Here is a 21,559-nt window from a genome sequence, read left to right on the forward strand (position 1 = left end):
GATTTGAATTCCCAGTTCAAATGCCACATGAATCAACTGAAAGTGTCTATGTGTGCCCTGAAGGAGACTCTTATCTACTATAGGTGAAGAGTTGAAATTGCTGAAAATCAAATGCAGACTCTTACCCTGCAATTGGCTGAATTATATAATGTGTATTAAACATCCAGCCTTGCAGGGTATTAGAGTTAGGGCATAGATTGGGGAAGAACGGGATTCTGTAAGTTCAACTGGAGGTGTGTAGGAAGTCCCTGATGAAGCTGAGGGCCTTGAGTCCCTTAATTTTGATGAATTTTTTTTTTTGCACATGGAAGAGGCCTCCTTACCCACAGTAGAAACTGACTTCCTACCCCGAGTGGTAGTGATTCCCTACTGAGAGAATTAACTCTGCATTGGCTGAAGAAGCTATAAGGACACCCCTGAGGCAGTAACCATGCAAGACAATGGTGAGTTTCCTCAGGCCTCACATCCACTTGCTATCTTTGCTTCTAGACTCAAATCCCAACAGTCCTTAAAGGTGAGGTATCAGATGTGACCCCTAAGGAGCTGTACTACATTCCAAAAGACTGAGTTTTCTGATTTGTGCGGACAGAAATCTGGGGAACATGTGTAGGAATAGATATTGAGGATGTGAGGTAATAGTGGAGAGGATGTTAATTTGGATCATGTTGAAATTATTGATATAGATTCACTAAACAGATTCTGCATTTATACTGCAGCTCAAGGAGTTTGGAAGGACTCTAACAGTTTGTCTGGTTAACATAAACATGGACCAAAAGGTGGCTCACAGTGAACAAATTAGAAATGATTGACCTGCCTTGGTTTAATGTAGAAGAAGGGATTCAAAGACTTAGGGAGATTAGAATATTAGAATGGATTTATCATTTAAGATTTGCCCTCTCTGGGAGGTACAGAAGACATACATTTTACTATTCCTGTGAGAACTAAATTTGTGAAGAGTCCCTATATACTTGAAGAGCTCTATGATTGATCTTTTCTGTAGATCAGACCTTATAGCGAGGAGCTGCAGTCATTGAACTGGGAAACCAAAATACAGTGGGAACAATTGGATCTTGGGGTGGCAGGGGTAAAGGGGTGGCACTCAACTGCCAAAGGCAAGGTGAGTGTAGTTACTGTAGTACACACCAGAGTCAATGCAGCAATCAGACTGACCTATGGCATTGGCTAGTTGCTCATGGTATTCCTAGAAGTGAAAGTAGGTAGGAAGCCTACTAAAATTTTACTTGATCTGTGTACGAAAAGTTCTAAGTCAAGTGAACAAGTTTAACCTGAACCATAAAAACGGAGTCAGAGCTCCTCAATCAGTTCCTAAACTTGAGCCAGCTTATAAACCCAGATCCCTTTGAATGGAGAGGGCGCTACATCCCCTTTAGGAAGGACCCTGGTACACAACTAAAAATTTACACTATTAATCTTCATCCCAGCCTTCCCCAAAGGGACTTATAGCTTTTAGGAAGGCAACTGTCCATTAGGGAAAAGGAAATAATCAGAGGTGTTGGGGACTACTGGACACTGTCTGTGAATTGACATTAACTCCAGGAGACCCAAAATGTCACTGTGGTTTACCAGTCAAGAATAGAGTGTTATGAAGAAAAAAAAAAAGAAAAAAAGAATAGAGTGTTATGGAAGTCAGGTGATTAATGGAGTTTTAATTTAGATTTGACTCATAGTGGGCCCATTGGGTCCCTCAGCACATCCTGTGTTATTTCCCTGTTCTAGAATGAATAATTGGAATAGATATACTTAGCGACTAGTAGAATCCCCACATTGGTTCCCTAATTGGTGGAATGAGGACTATTAGGATGGGAAAGACCAAGTAGAACTGTTCCTACTTAGGAAAACAGTAAATCAAAAGCAATACCAAGTACCTGGAGGGATTGCAGAGGTTAGTGCTACCATCAAGGACAAAAGATGCAGGGGTGGTGATTCCAACTATATCCCCATTTCACTCACCTATTTGGAAGACAGATGGATCTTGGAGAATGGCAATGGATTATGGATTATCATAAACTTAACCAGTGGTGACTCCAGTTGCAGATACTATACCAGACATGGTTTCGTTGCTTGAGCAAAACAACCCATCCCCTGGTACCTAGCTTTTGATCTTCCCATTGCTTTTTTCTCAATACCTGTTAGTCAGGATCACCAAAGCAGTTTGCTTTTGCCTAGGAAAGCCAGCAATACACCTTCACTGTCCTACCTCAGGGGTATATCAACTCTCTAGCCCTGGGTTATAATTTAATTTACAGAGATCTTGATCACCTTTCTCTTCTGTAAGATACGGTGTTGGTCCATTTTGTGGTTGACATTATGCTGATTGAATCTAGTGAACAAGAAGTAAGTAGCATTTACTTTAGACTTATTGGTAAAATATATGTGTATTAGAGGGTGGGAAACAAATCTGATTAAAATTCAAGGGCCTTCTATCTCAGTAAAATTTCTAGGGGTCCAGTGTGTAGGGACTATTGAGATATCTTTTCCAAGGTGGAAGGATACACTGTGGCATCTGGCCTGTCCTACAACCAAAAATGTGGTATAATACCTAATGGGCCTCTTTGGACTTTGGAGGCAACATATTCATCATATGAGTGTGTTACCCTAGTCCATTTACAGTGGCCTAAAAAGCTGCTAGTTATGAGGGGGGCCCAAAGAAGAGAAAGCTCTGCAACAGGTCCAGTCTACCGTGCAAACTGCTCTGCTGCTTAGGTCATATGCTTCAGCAAATCTAATGGGGTTTAAACTGTCAGTGGCAGATAGAGATGATATTTGGAGCCTTTGACACACCCCTGTAGGTAAATCATAGCACAGGCCCTTAGGATTTTGGAGTAAAGCTCTGGAATCTTCAGTAGATAACTACATTCTTTTTGAGAAACAGCTCTCGGCCTGCTACTGGGCCTTAGTAGAGACTGAACGCTTAACTATGGGCAACAAAATTACCACATGACCAAGTTGCCAATCATGAACTGGGTGTTATCTGATATACCAAACCATAAAGTTGGATATAGCAACACTCCATCATCAAAGGGAAGTGGAATATATATGTGATTGGGCCCAAACAGGCCCTGGAGGAACAACTAAGTTATGTGAGGAAGTAGCACAAATGTCCAGGATCCCCACTTTTGCTACATTGACTTCTCCCTTTCAGCCTGCACCTTTGGTCTCATGGGGAGTTTCCTATGATCAATTGACAGAGGAAGAGAAGACTTGGGCCTGGTTTATAATTATACAGGCACTATCCAAAAGTGGACAGCTTTACTGTAGCACAATAGCTCCTCTTTGGGACATCCCTGATGGACAGTGGTGTAGAGAAACCCTCCCAGTGGGCAAAACTTTGAACAATATGCCTGGTGGTTGACTTTACGTGGGAGGAGAAGTGACCAGATATGCTATTATATGCCGATTCATGGGCTGTGGCCCGTGGTTTGGCTGGATTGTTTAGGGACTTGGAAGGAACATGAAAAATTGGTGACAAAAAATTTGGGGAAGAAATGTGTGGATAGATTCCTCTGAATGGGCAAATATTTGTGTCCCATTGAATGCACCTCTTCTAAAGGATGACTTTAGAAGAGGTATATTTTAATAATCAAGTTGATGGGATGATGCATTCTTTGGATTCTATTCAGCCTCTTTCTCCAGTCACCTCTGTCATCATTCAATGAACCCATGTTTGAGGTGGCCATGGTGGCCAGGATAGAGGTTATGTATAGACTCAATAACATGGATCTCCATTCACCAAGGTCAGCCTTGCTGTGGCCACTGCTAGTGCTCAGTCTTCCAGCAGAGACCAACATAGAGTCCCCCATATGGCACTATTCCTGGGGTAATTAGCTTGTGACCTGGTGGCAGGTTAACTACTGGAATAGACACTTATTCTGGATATGAATTTGCCTTCCCTGTATACAGTGCTTCTGCCAAAACCACCACCCATGGACTTACAGAATGCCTTATCCACTGTCATAGTATTCTACACAGTGCTGTTGCTGCTGCTGCCGCTCCTTTTAAATAATTTATTTATTTATTTATTTATTTATTTATTTATTTATTTAAGAGAGAGAGAGAGAGAGAGAGAGAGAGAGAGATAAATCATGAACATGGGGAGGAGCAGAGGGAGAGGGAGAGAGAATCTCAAGCAGACTCCATGCTGAGTGTAGAGCTTTACTTAGGGATCCATCTCACTTCTCTGAGATCATGATCATGATCTGAACTGAAATCAAGAGTTGGCTCTTGATTAACTGACTGAATCACTTTGAGGCCCCCAGAATTGCTTTTGATTAAGGAACTTCACAGCATAAGAAGTGCTGCAATGAACCCATGCTTATGTAGACTTCACTGATCTTACAATGTTCTACACCATCCCAAGGCATATGATTTGGTGGAACTATGGAGTGATCTTTTGAACACTCAATTATATGGTACCAACCAGATGGCAGTACCTTTGCTGGGTTAGGGCATCAGTCTTAACAAGAAAATTTATGCTCTGAATCAGTGTCTGATATAAAGTAGTACCTTTTTCCTAAGCCGAAATTCATGGGTCCAAGAATCAAGAGGTGGAAATGGGAGTGGCACCACTCATTATTACCTCTAGTTACCTGCTAGCAAAATTTTTGGCTTCTTATTCTTCCTTATGCTCTGTAGGCCTAGAGGTCTTAGTTACAGAGGAGGAAAGCCTCCACCAAGAGACACAATTCCATTTAACTGGAAGTTAAGACTACCATTTGGCTACATTAGAGTCTTCGTGTCTCTGAGTCAACAGGCAAAGAAAGGAGTTAGTGTGCTAGCAGAGATGATTAATCTTGACTACCAAGGGATATTGGACTCCTGTTTCACAGTGAAGATAACAAGGTGTATATAATACAGGAGATCCCTTAGGGTGTCTCCTACTATTAAAATGTGCTGTGATTAAGCTCAATGGAAAACCACAACAGTCCAATCCAGGCAGGACCACTAATGGCCCAGACCTTTCAAGAATGAGGATTTGAGTCACGTCAGCAGGTAAAGAACTAGCTGAGGTGCTTATTGCAGGCAAAGGAAATGGGTAGCAGAATAAGATGGTTATAAATACCACATGACCAGATACAGAAATGAGGAGTCTGTCACAGGCATTCCACCTTACTGTGTTATGAATATGTTTATAGGTGTGTGTATAAAGCAAATATCTTTGTTTTCTTCCTTTATCATGCAACATGAGATATATTGACTTTATATCCTAATATTTAAGAATTTTTAACTTAACATCATAGAATTTAAGTTATGGGATATCAAAGAGAAGTAAACATTACTCAAGGACTTTACCTCTTCTGGGGAAAGAGTGTGTTTTTAATTGTATGTAGGATATATCATGTTGGGTGGCATTATGATTTTGTTATTATCTTTATTTGGAGATATTCCCCATTCTATTTCCCTTCCTTCCCATATAGTCCTTCCCTATTACTTTTAAGTTTAACATCATGTTACAGACTGAAGAGGTAAGGAGGGAATAGCATCTTTGTAATGAGACCAAGAGATGATTAAACATCAACAGGTAATTATGAAAAATAATGCTATTGGAAATAAAAAGACTGACAAATAGCATCAATAACCAAGTAGACCTGAGTGGCTCAGTGGTTGAGTGCCTGCCTTCAGCCCATGGCATGATCCTGGAGTCCTGGAATTGAGACCCACATCGGGCTCCCTGAATGAAGCCTACTTCTCTGTCTATGTCTCTGCCTCTCTCTGTGTCTCTCATGAATAAGTAAATAAAATCTTAAAAATACCCAAGTAGAATAGCTAATGAAAGATGAGTCAATCAAAAGATAGAAAAAATTACATAAGACAGCACCAAAAGATGAAGAAATGAAAAATATGAATGAGATGTTGAGAATCATGGAAGATAGTTGAGAGATTCCAACGCACATTCAAGAGGAGTTCCTGAATGAGAAAACAAAACTAAAGAGAACATAGAGGAGTAAATGGCTGAAAAGTTTCCATAGTTGTGATAAAATTCCAGCTTAGAAAAGTACATGGATTGTGATGAGGGTAAAGTAATAAAAAAACCCAAACAGTCCTCCCAAGCACCACCATGACCCACTGGGAACAGGAAAAGGAGATCCAGCACCAGTGATTCCTACCAAAGGAAACATCTGTCATGAGTATGAGTGTCTCTTGTCTTCCTCCTTGGCCCAGGGTAGGAGAATAGGGGACATGTGACTAGAGTCTTCCTGACTTCCTACAATTTCCTTCTTTCTCTGCAAACTGTTTAATAGGTCTTTCTTTCCCCATGGTGGGGAGTGGGGAGGGGCAAGACTTTTGCTGCTTCTGGTCCTCAGATAGCTTGTGATAAGCTCAAGGCACTTGTTATTTAGGGCTCAGGGGCATGGTGCTATACACAGAAGGGGCTCATTCCAGGGGTTTTTCTAAGTGTTGCAATCTGGCTCTGTGATTGGGGCTCCACTGATTCAAGTCTTCTAGAAGAGGCAGTGAGGTTCTGCTAATTTTGGTGTTTCTCCTTCCAAAATCCTTCTCCCTCTCTGAGATGGGATGATATGAGAAATATCACCAGTTATAGTTCTTTGAACCCATACTCCCTTTCTGGATCCCTCCTCCATTCACAATTTGGGAAGGTAGATGGGAAATACTCAATGCTTTAAGGAAGCTGTCATGGTGGAATTAGAGACGAATTATGCCAAATTCTTGGGTTTTAAGCTAAAAAGTTCTCATCTCAGATATAAAATAGAAAAAGATTAATCAGGGGATCCCTGGGTGGCTCAATGGTTTGGCGCCTGCCTTCGGCCCAGGGCGTAATCCTGAAGACCCAGGATTGAGTCCCAGGTCCAGTTCCCTGCATGGAGCCTGCTTCTCCCTCTGCCTCTCTCTCTCTGTGTCTCTCATGAATAAATACATAAAATCTTAAAAAAGAGAAAATATTAATCAGATTATGTATTAGCAGTTTTCCCTACTTTTCCCAACCCCAGACTAGATCAAACTGCGGAGGAGATAGAGGGAAGATGGGGAGGAAGTAACAGAAAATCAGGCTTTAAAAAGGAGGCCTTCTGTGCCCTCCCCTGGGGGATTAGATATCACATAGGACGGTGTTATAGAACTCTCCAGATAAAGTTTGAGGGATCAGGAACTGAGAGGTCAGTGATAAACTTTCATTTGGAGACTTGGGGAGCAGACACCTCCCCCTTAAAATATGATGCGATAGGCCCCTAAACCTAAGGGCCAAGGTAAGGCAAGAAAACTTATGCATTGACTAAGTGTAAATATAAAATGCCTGACTTCATCTGGGGCAGACCATAATTATATTTTCTGCCATCGGGAGGAAAAGAGACTCCAAATAAAACAATAACAAAAAAGTTATGTATGTAACAATAACAAAAAAGTCGTGTCATGTATACCGTAAATATATACACACATATACACATTTGCATATATATACGTCTGGCTTCAGAGTGTTGTTACATACATATTGTTATGTATATATATGTATGGCCTTTTTAGATTCTGTTCTCTCTTTTCTTTTTTATTTTTTTTTCTTTTCTTTTTTAAAATGCCAACACTGCTGCAACCATTATCTTTACACATTTGTGTAACTATATGTAGGGCAGATTCCTAAGTCAGAGGGATATGCGACATACGGTTGGATTCCACTTAAGTGTTGAATTCCTCAATTTCTCTTTTTCAGTGACCCGGCTTTCTCGTGAGATGGGTTGAGGGAGTTATGGCTTCAATTTCTCCCTCTCCTTGCCGAATTAGGATATTTAAAGGTGAAGTGTGGGTCTGTCTGTCACCAAAGAGGTGTTGAAAGGGACTATTTGTTTCCCATTCAGGCTTCTTCCTGGATGTTAGTATCTGGACCAGGGGCCTTGCGGAGCGTTCGGGGCAACCCGCCAGAGTGGCTGTAGTTCCCAGAGCGGCCACGAGGTGTCAATGTAGGTCTTGGTTGCGGCCAGCTGGCGGCTGCGCTTAATTTGCTTGGGTCTCGGTGGAGCCCCGAGTCCTCGCCCGCAAAATAACAAATGTCCGAGGAGCAGGGCACTTTCCTCGGGAAGGGCCCCGGGGAGCTCGGGAGTTTGCAGACGAAGCCGAGGGAGCGAGGGGGCTGGGATAATGATATTCAGCGTCGCTCACAGGCAGAGCCGGGTCTCTCCCAGCTTTGATATATGAGATTATTACGGAGAGCTAATGCGGACCGAGGGATGCTGGGCGCGGCATCGGGCGCCGGTGCGGAGCTGGGGGCCCGGCGGGGGCGGGGGGGGGGCAATCTCTCCCCGCCCTGGGCCTCCCCGCCTGCCTGGAGAAGCATCTCTCCTCGGTCCTGCGGCAAGTCAGTGGGGGCCGAGGGGCTGCAAGTGCTTGCGACGCGACTCCTGCAGAATCTTGGCTGAATCTGTTAAACTTACTTAGGGGAGCTCTTAGATCCAGGACTTGATGCCAGCGACAGGAGCAAATGGAGGAGCGGGCTGGCCCCCTGCAATGCCGCCCTCCGGCAGCTCCTCTGCAGGGGACCTCTAAGCGGTGGGCGGGCCAGGGAGGTAGAGAGCCCTGCCTCCCCCCCCCCCCCCCCGCAAGGGTTGCCAATAAAATAGTCTTTCTTTTCTCCTCCAGCTTGTGCCAAGCCTCTTTCGCGGTCCACTCTATTTAGACTGAAATGTTGATTTTTTTTTTTAATTTTAAGATACTTATGTTTGAGCCCGATTACCATCTTGAAATAAAAATTTAATCCCCTTGCTTTAATGTGTCTACCTATCCTGGTGGGTCCATCTTCCTTCTGAGCGCTGCAGATCTAGTGGTCTTTAGCGGAGACGTGCCTTCATTGCACCATACAGCCCTGTTATTCTCCTTCGGGGCATCAGGCACTATATACCTTAAACCTTTTTTTTTTTTTTAAAGATTTTATTTATTTGATAGAGGGAGAGCACAAGCAAAGGGAGTGGCAGAAGGAGAGGGAGAAGCAGGCTCCCCACTGAGCAGGATGCCCAATGTGGACCTCCATCCCAGGACCCTGGGATCAGGACCTGAGCCAAAGGCAGGCACTTAACTGACTGAGCCACCCAGGTGCCCCCTTACACTTTATATCTTATATCCCTATGGGGCCTTAGCATCTTCTTCCCAAATATAAAATATTATATTATATAAAGCCTTAATTTGCTAAGAAGGGGCCCCCTAGGGCCCCAAGGTGACTTGCTATCCTTACCCGATGGACTAAAAGGCAGTTGGTATGATTTGTCCAATTTTGGACTCACTTTGAACCTAGTTACTTTTATTGTTGACAGAAAACTTCTTTTTTTTTTGACAGAAAACTTCTTTGTAGATACTCAAATCTGTAAATATTGACACTTTATTTGTTGATTTCTATGGATAGGCTCATAAGCAATTACCCTATTTTCAAATGAGTGAATGCAGGATTCTTGCTTCTAGACACGGTGGAATGAATGGTTGCCAGCCTGACAGGAGTGGTGAGTGGAGGGGATGTGTGTGCCTTGCTCACTCCCATGCTCTCATTTTTGTGCTTTCTCTCATTCATGGCCTCTCCCCTTAAATGAGCACTCAGCCTGTTTCTGGTGTCTGGATGCTGGATACCTTGCCTTGCTAACTGTTCTTTGCTGCTACAATCTGTGATGGGAGGGACATTTTAATTACATTGGGTAGAGTTTTCCTCTTGGTCTGGGACAAAACACAGGTACCATGGCACTTTCTGTGTGAGAGACACCATTAAATATGCCTCTGCCTGGCGCTGGCAGTTGAGGGTAAGGAAGAGGGCGTGTGTGTGTGTGTGTGTGTGTGTGTGTGTGTGGCTGGTGGTGAGGATATTGGGGTTCCTGATTTAACCATTTTGTGTTCAGTGTTATGCAGAAGGCAACATAAATATGGTTCACTGATTGGCAGTCAGTTGGGCAATGGTATCACCAAAGAGGTGAGGGGGTTAGACATTGCTGGGAATACACAAGTTATAGACTAGAGAGTGTTCTGGTGGTCTGGATCCAGCTCTGGAAAATACCTAAGACTCTTTCCTAGCATTCAGTCCTGTCTAGGACTTGTAGACTGATGTTCGTTTGAAGAGTCTGAATTCTAGAAGTGCAATGCTGCCCATTAGGGCAAAAGCATAGTGAAACCAGGAGAGAGGTACACAGAAATGGTGAAAGAGATCCTACAGGATCTGGGCGGAGCATTGAGAGTGTCCCCTCCACATGTCCTCACTCAGCCCTTGTGCATGTTTGAAACTGGAGCCATCAGTGCCCACCCTCTTGCGCAAGTGATGAGCAAAATTCTCAGCCATTCTACACTGAAGATTCACATTCCTTTTGGAGGCCTGACTCTCCAGTCTCTACCCCTGTCCTCAGAACCAACTTTTTGGAGCTTCTATGCTTATGATTGCCTGAACACCCTCAAACAGTTTCCCACAACTCTGAACCCCGCCCCCCCCCCCCCAGGCAGGTTAGGGTCTTCAGAGGAGGGTTAGGAGTTCCCTAATAATGCAGTTGGGGCTCATTCTGCTGTAGAGTTGGCTTCTATTTGAACAAATGTCAGGTTGAGCTGCCTCAGTTTCTTTAGACTGATCAGTTCTTGGATGTTAAAGAAGAAATGGCCCAGATTTCACACTGAGCCCCCATTTCTCTTCCTCCATTCTCTCAGTTAAGAGTGACCTGGGTAACTCAGTAGGTTAAACAGCCAATTCTTGATTTTGGCTCAGGTAATGATCCCAGGATCCTGGGATTGAGCCCCATGTGTCTGGGAGTCTGCTTAAGGATTCTTTCTCTCCTTCTGTGCTGCTCCTGCCCCCAACCTCACTTGCTTGCATGGACATGGCCACACTAGTTCTCTCTCTCTCAAATAAATAATCAATCTTAGAAAAAAAAGAAAAAAGAATGCATTGCCAAATTTTATTTTATTTAATTAATTATTCTTTGGCAGAGGGGAGGAAATTATTCTGCACATTTTAAAACAGTAATGAGGAGGCAAAATCATAAACAGGTAGCATTTAACAAGTTCATTCAACTTGGGCATAATGCCCTACAAGTACCTGCTGAATCACACTAAACTGCAGAGAAGTCCATTCTGAAAAACCCACAAATTTGATTAATTCATGTTTGATGTTCCAGTTTTATTCATCAGGGATAATATGTGGTATGGGTTGAATCTGTAGCAAAATTCTGTTCTTTTTTTAAAAATAACAAATGACATCCTGTGGTCTCTTTTCCTTTTTTATTTATTTATTTTTTTACCACAAGTACAATGCACACCGATAAAAAAGATGTACGTCGTATGTATCCGTGATAATAGCCATGGCAAAGGCAGTCTGAGGCATATTAACAACAGACTTATCTATGGAGCAGCACCTTATGTAAGATGCATTTTCCTCTAGAGCCAAGCAGCAAAGAATCCACCTACACAAGCAGATAAGTGGCCCCTGGGCCCACGTGAAGCCCAGCGCCAGGCCCACGGCAGGGGGAGTTTTCTCACCTACATAATTGACACAACAAGGGTACAATTTCTTTCATTTAGCACAACAGAAGCTAACATGTAAATTGGCACTTGATGCTCTGCAGTCTGGCTGTACTAATGTCACCTATGGAGTCCAAGATAATTTTAGTGACATCTTTCTTTTCTCTGGGGAAGAAGTGTGCTTTCTGCCAACGTCCATCTGACAGGCCTGGATAAACATTTGCATGGCAAGTGGAGATGGTGTATTTCAGGTTTTCTTGAATTTAGTCATTCAAGATGTCTTTTATAATCACCCTCTGCCCCAACAAAGAAAGATATAGGGCTAAATAATGTTAGAAAACTTGATTGAAGCTGATGAGATAACCTTGAGTTCTTTCTTTCCTGGAGTCCAGGGGCCCATTAAACTTTGGTAAGCAAATAGATCATTCAAGAAAGGCAGTAACTTTCATCCGTGCAACTATGTGTGCCTTAGGGATGTGGCATGACTAGTGATGTGACACTGTTCATCTCCAGCCTCCCTCATCTAATCATAGCCACCTCTTCAGCCCCATGTCCTACCTCACACTCAGCAGACTAGCTGCTTTGTGACTATGGATTGACTGTTCATTCCTCCATGCATTCCATCACTTAATGAGTGTTGATGGAACCCTTATATAGGCTGCCATCTCCCCCCTCACTTCAGTTCTCTATTCCCCAGCCTTCCTTCACTTCTCTGCCTTTTCTACCCTTGTTCTCTAGCAGTCCTGCATTGTTCACTTTCCAGATGAAACCATCCTGCCAAGCCTCCAGCCCAACCATCTCTACTGTTTACTTTCTTGTTCCTTAACCAGAACTCTGGGCTTTTTCATGAGAGTCAAGGAGGTTGAGTCAACATCTCATCTCAGGTGGATATGCTAAGAGTCATGTTGAACTTCTCTTCCTCTTGGGGCTCGTCCATAGCATTTCTGTGCAGGTGCCTTTGAGTCTGGACACCCGAAGGCTTAGTCTGTTTCTGTGTCCCCATGACTCAGAAGGGTCTTTGCTTGCAACTTTCATATTTCAATGACTCTGTCATTCCTTATCCTCTTTTGGCCTGATTCTCCCTCAGACAATAGTTCTCTCTTCATCTTCCATTGCTGGACTTTTCTGAAGAGTGAGTAGCATTTCTACCTCCTTTTCTCTAACATCTGCACACCTCTAATCTCTTCACATTTAATTTCCATTCCTTCTATTTTGTGAAAACCAGTTTTTTGAAGGATACAGATGAGGCTGTATCTAGACTCAGTGGCTTTTCCTCAGACTAGTGGCAGGGTTGGTTCTCTGTGACCATCATATCCTTCGTGTGGTAGACAGAATAACGACCTTCCAAAGATATCCCATGTCCTAATCCTTGGAACCTTAAATATATTACCTTACATGGCAAAAGGGACTTTGTGAATGGTGATTAAGGATCTTGAGATGGGGGAGATTATCCTGGGTTATCTGGGTGGTCCCAATGTAATTACGAGGTCCTTATAAGGAGACAGGAGAATCTAATTCAGGGAAGGAGCTGTAATGATGGAACAAGAGGCCAGAGTAATGTCTAGTCATGAGCCAAGGAATGCAGTCAGCCTCCAGAAGCTAGAAAAGGCAAGGGATGGAGTTTTTTGGTAGATCCTTCAAAAGGAACACAGTTCTGCAAATAGCTTAATTTTAGCTCCATAAGACCCATTTCAGACTTCTGACTTCTAGGACTGTATGAGAATAAATTTGCATTGTTTTAAGCTGCTAAGTGCTTGGTAATTTGTTACAGCATCAGTAAAAAACCAATATACTTCTCAAAACTCTCTTTTCCCTCAATGGAAACTTCTGTTTCTTCTGCTGGTTCTGTTAAGTCTATCCCCTCCAAAATGGTAGAGCTATAAGCCTTAACCATCTTATTTAGCTGTGCATTTAGCATTTTCACAATGAATATTTGTAGAATCAGTCTCTCTGTTTGATGGTACCACTGTATTTGGCACATTTGGGGATAACTGTCTCACTAACACTCTCTCTTCTTAGAGAAACTTCCTCTACCCACAGTCTCTGCTACATAGACGGTAGGCCATCTGACACTGCCCCAGTCATAGCTGATTGGCACAGGGATGTAGGGAGATGCACCTCTTCTAAGGAGGAGCTAACTGATAAGCTTGTCTGGAACACAAAAGATGACTTGGGCTGCTTAGATGCCACTCAGGGGAATCTAAGTGATACCAAGGAAGTTTTTAGTTCATGGTAGACACTAGAGCAGAAAGGCTGCAGGAGGGTTGCGTATGGAGTGGCAATAAAGGACTAGATGAAGCTTGGGAAGGGGGCAACTTAGAGGTAGCTGATTACAGGACAGGAAGGGAGTGGAGGTATTCAGAAAAGCTGAGAAGCCACAAATGGGAGAGGAGGTGAATGAGACTTGTAGTGGCCTTGGTTTCACCTTCCCTTTTCTGCATTTCTCTGAGATGCTTTGTGTCCTCAAAAAAATCCTTTTCTTGAGCTAGTTTGCATAGATTTCTCTTCCTTGCAACTAAAGATGCCTAACTAGAAGGATTTGTATTTGTCTAGTTTTGGCTAAAGCCAAAAATCTAGGGATCTGCTTTGACTCTGACTCTCCTTGCCTCTTTCTTTCTTTCTTTCTTTCTTTCTTTCTTTCTTTCTTTCTTTCTTTCTTTCTTTCTTTCTTTCTTTCCTCTCTTTCTTTCTTCTTTCTTTCTTTCTTTCTTTCTTTCTTTCTTTCTTTCTTTCTTTCTTTCCTTTCCTTTCCTTTCTTTTCTTTTTTTAAAGATTTTATTCATCATTTATGAGAGATACAGAGAGGCAGAGACACAGGCAGAGGGAGAAGCAGGCTCCCTATGGGGAGCCTGATGTGGGACTTGATCCCAGGACGCTGGGATCGTGACCCAAGCTGAAGTCAGCCGCTCAAGCACTGAGACACCCAGGTACCCTTTTTCCCCCTTTCTCTTCTTTTCTTTCTTTTCTTTCCTTCTTCCTTTCTTTTTAAAGTATTTATTTATTTTTTTGAGAGAGAGAGTGTGCACGCGAGGGGAGGGGCAGAGGAAGAGAGAATCCTGAAGCAGGTTCCCTACTGATCATGGAGACAGACACTGTGGGGCTCTATCCCAGGACCCTGAGATCATGACATAAGCCAAAATCAAGAGTTGGCCATTTAACTGAGTGAGCCACCCAGGCGCCCCTCTTCTTGCCTTTTCTGTTGTCCTAGGGTCTGAATACATGAGGAGAACCTGGGGCAGACCCAGAGGCATACCAGTATTTAATAAATGGAAGAATCTTCAAAAGAAGATGATAAGGAGCAGTCAGAGAAGTAGAAGGAAAACTAGAAATGCATCCTGAAGCATCCTTGAAGTGAAGTGGTTAGAAGCATTAAATGTCATCAGATCCTAAGCCAATTTGCTTTTGTTTCAATGCCAAGAGCACTCTGGGTAATAAAAATGTAAACAGCTTTTTGTAAATCTGGTAACTCAAAACTGGGAGCTTGAAGAAGAGCATTTGGGTGAGGCAACATATAAGCCATTCTCTGGTGGAAGCCAAGGAAACTCATTTGTTAACACCAACTACAAAATACATGTGGGGACAGGAAATGAGTGATGAGGAATTTCAGCTAGGTCTGATCTTGAGCTCCTCAAGGTCAAGATATGTGTCTTCACCAACCTATTTACAGTGTATACCTGAGTTCCTGGCATTCATTCCTTCATTGTTTTCACAAATCATAGTACACGCAGATGTGAAGAACATTGTAGGAATTAAATTGGACAAATTAAGCTGTTTTTACATCCTGTTCTGAAAATTATGCATTTAAAAAAACTACAGATTGTCCCGGGTGACAATTTCAGCTCCCAGAATACATGGGAGGGAGAGGCAATTTGTTTAGAAGTAAAGATAGTTTCTAATTGCCAATGAAGGAATCCAGATTTTGAGCAAGTTTGATAACGAAAATATGTAATGAAACATAGTATTGTTGTTGGATGGATCCATACAATTAGACTTTCAATACAGAGATACCCCTCACTAAAATTTTTATGGATAGGTTGGATGTGTCCCTGAATGAAGGGGGTGCCCTGAATTTTCCAGGCCATTATGCTGAGGTCACAGGATCCAGATGGATTCCATTGTCCTACCAAATGAGATTCTACATGGACCCCTGACCTTTGACAGTGGAAAAGAAACTCCTTCCCTCTGTGACTCACTTTGGAAAAAAAGAGAAGAGGAATTATAATAAAATTTGCTCTTTTGGAGATTCTGGGAACATAAGGACAGAAACCTTGTGGGCAGCATGCTTAGGTTGGGTTGAAAGCACACCGTAGTGATTCTGTGTCCATAGGAAGCCCTCCAGGTTGGCCGCAGTCTGGCTTTGTGAGAGCTTATTAGGATGCAAAGCAGTCATGCAGGCTTGTTCATGGAGCTTGTCTCACCTCTGTCCTCTCAACTCTGTCTAGGCCCATTCCTAAGTGTGAAAGTTCCGATTGTTATCTTGGTTAGAGAATCCCATTCCTTGTCTGTTTTCTTTTGCCCTTATCCTCACATTTCTTTGAATGTCCTTTCATGGGACGCCTTGATCTGCTCCCAAAGAAATGCAATTATCAGAAATCAACCTCTCTCACCCATTTCTGCCCTAAGCAGCTTTTGCCCACTAGTGAATTTCACATTGTACTGAGAAAGTCAGCAACTAATACTAATAACAATAAAATATGTTTGTATTTTTTAGATGACTTTTTCCACTGGGGACTCCCTAGTGAGAGCCAGGCGCAGAGCAGAGTGAGTGTGTATATGAGCTGGAAATAGAGAGCAAGAAAGAGACCTGGCTGGCTGAAGCCTTTCCTTGACAGCTAATTTCCATTTTTTGGTATCAAGGGGTCTGTGCCAGTAATTGGCATGCAGATTGTGTCTGATGGGCCTGTTATACAGAATAAAGGAATCTGCTAGTTAGAATAAGCCAACCCCAGGCTGATGGATGGGGCATAAGGAGGTCATTGCAAAAGAGAAATATTGTGTGTGTGTGTGTGTGTGTCCCTGTGCGTGCGTGTGTTTCACAAGAATTCCTACCCCCTCCCTTCTCCCTCTTTATCCAGCAAACTCTAATCTTTCATATTGCATTGAGACAAATGTTGCTCCATTTCTCTGCTTCTCTCTGTTTTTCCCTTGAAGGGATGTTTGATGGAACCCACTCCAGGTTTTAATAAAGTGTGGGGGCAAAGGAGAAATTAAAGCACTGTCATGGTTTGTTAGCAGCCTAGGATCTTCCAGGATGGGCCCAGGCTACAAATTATACTCTGGAATTAATTGGCAGAAGGTAGTTCTCCTGTCCATCATTTTTAATCCAAAGGCGTGGTAGAAGCAGCTATGGGTTATCCACAGGAAAATGTGTGCTGCTGTCCATTCCCCCTCTGCTTTGTCTAAGTCATTAGTCCCATTAGGCAGCTGTTTAATTGACACCCCTGCTCCCCATGCCTTGATTAGACAGAAGTTGTGTTATTTGCTATTAACTTTTAGGTTAGGCAATTCTAGGCATCCTCGTAAGCTGGGTGCTTCCAGTTCAGCTACACACTGGAGGTTGCAGGTGTCCACAGCTGGGCTTCCCATAGCCATGGGAAGCTGAAAGAGAATTTAGCTTCCTTTTCCGAAGCTGCATTAAATCCAGAAACCCTATAGAGTTAACTCCTATTAATATGACATATGTATGTTAGACTACCATATTTAGAGTAGGATTTAAAGAAACACAAAAATATAGCATGAACCAACGTGCTTCTGTTTACCCATTCCTGGTTCTCCCCCCACCCCCAGATTGGAATAAATGATATTGACTCTTGCTTGCTTTGTCTAGGATGTGACAAAACATTGGTCTATAGCATTTAGACAGCTTGGGAAGTTTCATGCTGTCAGCCAGGGCTTAGGTTTCCCTAAGAGCCCAGATCCCTGCCTCTTCGTATAAGGGAGAAAATAACTCTATGCTCTGTAGGCCTGAATCTGTCTTCCCTGGCACAAAAGAGAAGTACTCCTCTACACTGACCTCAGAAATCCTTAGGATGGACCTTTCCCAGTTAGAAAGGAGTAATTTCCTAATATCTAGCTCCCTTCTGTCTGAATATAAAACTTAAGTTTATCACATTTGTTGAATGAATTTTTAAACTCCTATTTATAATATTTGTGGTCTTCCTTATAGTTTTTTGGCCTTGTATTTGACAGTAAGGTGGGTGAAGCTTTTAAAAAGATTTTTCTTAAAAAATAAATAAGAAAAACTTTTCTTTAAAAACATTCAAACAGGACACTAATATTTTTTAAAAAAGAAATAGATGAGTCCCTTGTAGATAATTCTTTGCCATCTTTTTTATTAGATAAGTTCAGTTGTGTCACTAAGCAGATATCAACTAGTGTTCTAAAATTCTTCCTTTGTCTGCTGAAATGATCCAGAAGGGTCCCACACTATCTCTTTTGGCCATGTCTTCCCCCAAGTCTGTCTTAACAGGTGAATGCCGAAGAATGGCCAAAGCCATTTTTGACCCAGTCCTACCCTTTTGCTTGGGACTGTAAACAAAAATTTTCCCCCTTTGCTAATCTTGCTAACTCCTAAGAGTGGGACCAGTGTCTTATAATTCTTTTTCACTTTCAACATCATATAGAAAATTGCTCTGTCCAGCAGGGGAACTTGATAGAAGGGGGAATGAGAAGGGAGGTAGAGAAGCTAAGGAGCAGGAAGTGGGGGGGGGCAGGTGAAAATGAATGCAGAGGAAAGGAGGAGGGAGAAAGAGAAGAGAGACAGGAGCAGAAAGGGGAGGGAGCTGGATACCACTTCTCAGACTCCATTCTCTCTGTAGAGGCTGTTTGCCTCTCTGCCACCTGCCAGAGAGTACCCTCCAGGACATTGCTGCTGCAATGCCTATAGGCCTGCAGGTCAAACAAGAGACAGTAAATGCCCGTATTTCTTTTAACTTTGTATAGCCCCTGTTTAATGCCCTCCCCTGCTGAGGAAAGACCTCCCTGGTATACTTCTCCCAAGTATACCAGAGTGTCTTCTGTCAGCTGCTGACGTAGACAGCATTCTCTGTCTCTTTCTCAGACATGTCAGTATCTGGGAATTTTTGCTCTGTAACTGGAAGAACATGCAGTTTTGTTTTGTTTTGTTTTGGTAGCAGGAGATGTAAAAAGCAAGAGGAGGAAACTGGGTGGGTGGTCTGGTGTCTGCTCAAAGTTCAGCTCAGTGAGTTAGGCATGAGGCCCTGTGGGCTGAGAGTGAGGGACCCTTTGGTGAGGGATAGAGAAGTCCCTGCTGGTGCCCAGACTCCTCCAAGTTGCCCAGGCTCCGGGGGGTGGGGGTGGAGGTGTTCTAGGAGCTGAGGGGGCCACTTGGTGAGATCTTGAGTGCTGACAAAGCTGCTGTAGGACCCAGGTGATAAGGAGAAGCATAGAGCTGGGAGGAGCCCATTTCCCCACTATGGGATCACCTCTTAGAGCCCCTGCAGCATGGATGGAGGCATTCCCCCATGGGCTGGCAGAGGTGACGCTCCTGAAAGCAACTTTGTGGGCAAGGGGAAATAGACAAATGAGATGTGGGGTCCAGAGGAAAGGAGGGCTGATGCTCCGTGGCAGCTGCTTAAACCAACTTACAAGTACCTGGCAGGCTCCACTTGAGGATGCCCACAAATAACTGTGTGTGCTTTAGGTCTGTCCCAGTCTCTGGAGTCCTGTTGTTTTATAGGGGGAATTATTAAGGCCATCTGAGGTCAAAGTTGATTTTCTAAGTGCTGAGGTCACCCTCTCAAATGACAGAAAGGAAAAGAAGGCTGCAGCTCTGGAGAATGGCCAACTTATTGAAAGTGTGCGTCTCTTTTTATTTAACAAGGTGTCTTCCAGGAGGGCATGGTCACTGCCTCTTTCTGCTCCTCCAGAGGATGGGCTTTACACATTTTAATACCCCAGTCTTGCCTCTGGACGGGGAACTTCCTTCTTAAAAGCCCCCTCTCCTTGTGTTCTTTAGAACACTAAAAACCTTAAACAAATCTCTTTAGGGTTCAATTGGGCCTTGTTTTATGTATGCTCTGTTGATATGTCTTGTGTTCCTCTTCCTTGTCCTGCTGGCCATAGTTTTGGCAACTCTGGAGAGCACCAAGGCTAACCAGTGAAAATTAGGGAAACTTTTGTGCAAGATATAAAAAAGTACCCTTTCCTTGGGAGAAGAGCCCCATGTGGGGGGCATAGAGCAGTGAATGAAGCATGTGCTGTGTTTGAGCCATACTACTTCCTTGCTTGGGCCAGTGCCCTGTATGGAATGAGCTAGAAGGGGTGCTGGCCTCTTTCACCTTCTCACTTGTTGAGGTTGTTACCATGGTCAGATGATTACGTGCCTCATTTTCAATATTACTATCTTATTGCCTACTCTGAGTTTCGTTAGCTTTTACTAAAGACTGTCTTCATTTTTCTCCGTAAGTGTGTAGTTTTAAAGTGTTGCTTCTTAGAAATATGAGTTTGTTACTGTGTTAACTACCTGAGCAGTCAAGTTTTAATTGAGAAGACAAAACCACTTGTGTCATTGCAACAGAAAGAATATAATGCAGGTAATTTTTTCAGCAACAGGTTGAGTTGTTGAAAAGACAAGCAGTGGATGGAAGAAACAACCCAGAAATGAGCAATAGCAGGAAGCTGCTCCCACTCCTTGGTTGGAGAGACAGAGGGAGGAGGTGGTGTTACCAGGGACAGTCATCTTGCAACTGTCAGGCTGTAAACATGAAAGCCAAAAGCCAAACAAGCCAAAGACGGGAGCATGGAAAAACAGATATTCTTGGTTCCTTGATGGCATCATTAGGTTGCCAAGCCAACTCCACAATCACCTTTTTCTCCATTTTCTTGTTAGCAAAAATAATTGCCTGTATTTGTTTGAATCAGTTAGATACATCTGATGCAATATTTATCCAAGTCTTAAATAACCTGTTTACATTAATAACTGCATTCAGTTAAATAACTGCATTTACATTCACCCAGCTTTTTGGAGCAGTAGCTGGATGGCTGAGGCAACAATGACTGCCAGGCCTGGCCTGTGGGTGCAGGCACCACCTCAGGTCCACAGGGGCAAATTACAAGTGCTGGTCAGTGATTGGAAGTGGAGCTGGGGATGATGCACACTGGAATTCAGCTCCGGGATCTTCCACCAGACACCACTGTGGTTCATTCAGCAAGCCTAGCCGTTGTGTTCCTGCCAGGGGTCTTGGAAGAAGTAATTTCCATTTCCTTCTGGCCAGCAGTGGAGATAGGGCTTCCTGATCAGCCCACACATTATGAACATACCATTATAGTATTTATCCTGGAAGCTCCCCTGAGCCTGAAACTCAACAATGAAGTCAAAGATCTCTTCTCTTTTCTCTTGGGTTCTGTGATCTCAGGGCTATAAAAAATGAAACATTTTTAATGAAAAAAAAAAAAGAGATGTCTTGAGGCAAGGACCCTTTTTCTGTCCCTTTACTGATGATTTTCAGTCGGGGTTGATTTTGTTTACCTTGAGCAGCTGTGGGAAAGTGTACCTTGTAGAGGTGATAGTACAAACATTTGTTTTAAGAGTTCTTGGACAGTGCCCACCCTGGAAAGTTCAGTTTTGTGGCACATAAACTAGGCTCAAATACTTCAAAAACTGTTGGGAATTGGTTTCATAGTAACCAGAGTACACTCTTTCCGATGAATTTTGTTTTTTCTTTCACTTTTTGTGTATTATAAAGCTTTTTATTTTATCTCACAACCATTATGCAGCCACTTTTACATCTTATTATTACAGGGCACAGAAGTTTTGAAGTTGATATAATTCATCATCATTATTATAGCAAAATGTATCATTGGGCTTACTATATGCCAGGCACTGAGCTAAGCACTTTCCAAAAACTAACTCATCTTAACCTCATAACAACCTTATAAGGTAAATGTTAGGGTTTAGACTTCCTATTATTTGGAGATAGGGTCTTTCCAGAGATAATCAAGCTACCTGGTTTGTGGTATGTTGTTCTGGAAGCCATAATAAATGAGTACAGTAAGAATACTATTATTACCTAATGATGCTGCCATTCTCCTCATTTTCAGATGAGGGAGCTAAGGCACAGAGAGGATGAGAAACTTGCTTAGGTTTACAAAACTA

The 21,559-nt window shown here is 42.9% G+C and overlaps 1 pseudogene; it reads right to left on the bottom strand.

Moving 5' to 3' along the window:
- Nucleotides 1-7,822: 7,822 nt before the first annotated feature.
- The window catches only part of LOC129506956 (E3 ubiquitin ligase TRAF3IP2-like), a 59,186-nt pseudogene continuing 45,449 nt past the window's right edge, over nucleotides 7,823-21,559 (bottom strand).

This window comes from Nyctereutes procyonoides, unplaced genomic scaffold, assembly GCF_905146905.1.
Source record: "Nyctereutes procyonoides isolate TBG_1078 unplaced genomic scaffold, NYPRO_anot_genome, whole genome shotgun sequence".
NCBI lineage: Eukaryota > Metazoa > Chordata > Mammalia > Carnivora > Canidae > Nyctereutes > Nyctereutes procyonoides.